Below are 2827 nucleotides of genomic sequence, written 5' to 3' on the forward strand. Positions count from 1 at the left end.
AAATGCTCCAGAAAGAAGCATCCCGTTCTCCAAAAACAACAAAAAAGGGCAAGGTCTGATTCTTTAAAAAAAAAAAAAGTGCCATTTTTGCCACTTTTTTTCTTCAACATCTTCTTTTCTTTTAGATCCAATTTAAAGTGCATGGATGAGGTAAACTATTTTCTCCATAGTTTATTTGTCTCTTTTTTTATATGTATTTACTTTTTATGTTATTTATTTTATTTAACGCTTCCTTTTCCTTCTTTATTTCTTGTTGAAATCGCTCAGACGGGAACCATTCTGCCTTGCATCTGTTGCATTTGGGACAGCATTCCCTGGACGCTGGTCAGGATTTTGTTCTGGTGTGCGGACGAGGAGATGCCGATGCGCCCCATGTCCCTGCAAAGGATAAGGGAAAAAAAAGCTTTTAGGAACAGGTACAACGATAACACACATGTCGGCCTGGTGATGATTTTCACAGCCTTGCTCTGGAGAACTGTCCTGACACTTTAACGGCTGTTTAAGGGATTGCACTTGCCAACACAGCAATCCTAATCCTGTAATCTTAGCGGCTGAGAAATGAAAATATAACCGACAAGTGACAGACTGAGAAACATTTAACACATGTGGACTTTGCAAAATGTGTCGTAGATTGATTCTGCTCTTATATACACATATCTGCTTTCTCGCTGAGAGATATAGGAGGAGATTGACTCTTCATATAAAGCTTCTTATTTCTACTTTTAACTTGTACCAACTGGCACTATATTACTTCCTTATTTCTTTTATGTCTTAACTAAATTAGGCTCTTTCACACCGGAGTACTTTAACCCGTACTTTTCCCGTTTAGTTCCGTTAGTGCCTGGAATTTTGCGTTCACACCAAAAAGAGAACTTAGTTCAGAGAACTTTTCCCCCCTTTTCAGTCCCTGCTAGAGAGGTGGGACTATCCTGGGGAGAAAAAAGTTCCAATTTCTGATTGGCTGGGCGGATTGCAAACCACGCCCCGTAAAACTCTGAAAAGTTTTGTGAAGCCGCCATTGTATTTGCTGGCATTAGCATTATTAGCATTAGCATTAGCCCCGCACACCAACGGAGAGAGACTAACTTATGGCAACACAAAATAAAACATGGGAGCGGTGGAGATGAGGAGGTGTCGGCGTTCTGGCGATTTACTCTGAAGGCTTCAGTAGAAGCTGCTGGGAGTCCCAGCAGCTTCTACTGAAGCCAGTCCCCAACTCCGGGGACTTCCGGCCGGGGATTTCGGGCGGCAGTATACGCCGTGAAGTTGTTTGCGGTCTGCCAGTAAACCCAAAGCAGAAGAAGAAGAAGTGACGTCAGCGGCTCATTCGCGTAATCTTCCCTCAGGGAACTTATTCCGGTGTGAACGCGATAACCTCAATGGGGGCACTAAGTAATGGGAACTAAATTGATGTGAAAGCGGCTATTGTATGTTTTCCTGGAGGAGCGTGGGACTTAAAAGGTTCTTTCCAACAACTTCGCTGTAGCTATTTTCCATATAAATAATAAAGCCTTTCAATCTCGTGACAGATGCAACTGTACCATTTAACCCTTTGTACAATTTAGTGGTGTTGCTAGGCAGAATATAAACCATTGTATAGATCCAGCCTAGATGTTTTCTCCTGTTTGTATGCTAAATTAAGCTAACTGGCTACAGGATGTTGCTTCATATGTAACAGATTACAGTGATATCACATTTAAATAGGAGTGTTTGCCAAATCACTAAACTACTCCTATTCCTATTTAAAGATTAATATCTTTAAAAAGTGACTAACAATATTATATTTCAATCAAAATGTATTTCTAAAAAAGAAGCAATTTCACTTCAATTTTTTTTTGCAGAAATGAAAAACATATTCTTGTGATGTATCCTTCAATTTCTAGAATAACTCATCTTATTCTTAGTCTTTTAATAAGTGAACAATTCATCTTACAGTTTTCTTCTACTAAGACCAAGTAAGACTAATACATGTCCCACTAACTTGCACCTTCTTCTCTTCCCCTCTCTTTCTGTTTACTCCCCACCTTTTATATCCCCCTCCCCACTCACTCTTGTGTCATGTGCACCACGGCCTCTGGAGAGGTGTATCCGGCGGCGGTGAAGTTGTCCCGGTATTTCTCCATGCCGATGGCCTGCAGCCAGTCCTCCACCGTGCCCACGGACGAGGTCGCCGCCTCGGGGCTCCCCGGCTCCAACAGGGTGGTGCTCGGCCTGGTGGGTGGAGGAGAGGACGGGGGGGAGTTAATAATAGTGTAATAACTTACAGACAGTGTTTGGTTCTCCAGCTGTAGCCCAAAAACCACAATGTCTGTGTAAATAGACAATAAAAGTTACGAAATCCACTTTGTTACACACTCTGGAACACCATTGAATCATGACAACAAAAACAGCATAGAGTGGTGCATTGAGGATTGTTTTGTTAGCTGAACAGGATGTTAGCATCTCAAAGGGCTCCGTCGACAAAAAGCCAATGCTATTTGAACATTGAATTTCGGAATAATGCGGAAAATAAAATCTTTGGCAAAGAAACGTTTAGTTACAAAGGATAATCTCCACATGTACTCCACACACTTTTATGAATTTTGAAGCGTTAATGCCATCTCCAGAAGCAAAAAGGTAACGTTAGGCTATAAAGGAACTTCACGTCTTCACCGCTAAGCTAAAGGCGGCTAATGTTGGGCGTCTCATTTCGTCACAATTGTTATGTAACATAGAAGCTTCATATATTCACCAGTGGGTTGTTTACTGATATTTTGTTTTGCTTTAGAACAAAACATCGGTTTTGGAAACAGCAGAACTTATATCTAAACTTTTAAACACGATTGAC

General features: G+C 41.2%; 1 long non-coding RNA gene across 1 annotated transcript; it reads right to left on the bottom strand.

Moving 5' to 3' along the window:
- Positions 1-242: 242 nt before the first annotated feature.
- Positions 243-2233, bottom strand: LOC104961688 (uncharacterized). The gene is made up of 2 exons (XR_800125.1): positions 2050-2233; positions 243-378 (listed from the first exon to the last, which is right to left on the bottom strand). It is a non-coding gene; the product is annotated as an uncharacterized lncRNA (long non-coding RNA).
- Between the last annotated feature and the right edge of the window lie 594 nt (positions 2234-2827).

The sequence above is a fragment of the Notothenia coriiceps genome, unplaced genomic scaffold (assembly GCF_000735185.1).
Source record: "Notothenia coriiceps isolate Sejong01 unplaced genomic scaffold, NC01 NC01_scaffold00033662, whole genome shotgun sequence".
Taxonomy (NCBI): domain Eukaryota; kingdom Metazoa; phylum Chordata; class Actinopteri; order Perciformes; family Nototheniidae; genus Notothenia; species Notothenia coriiceps.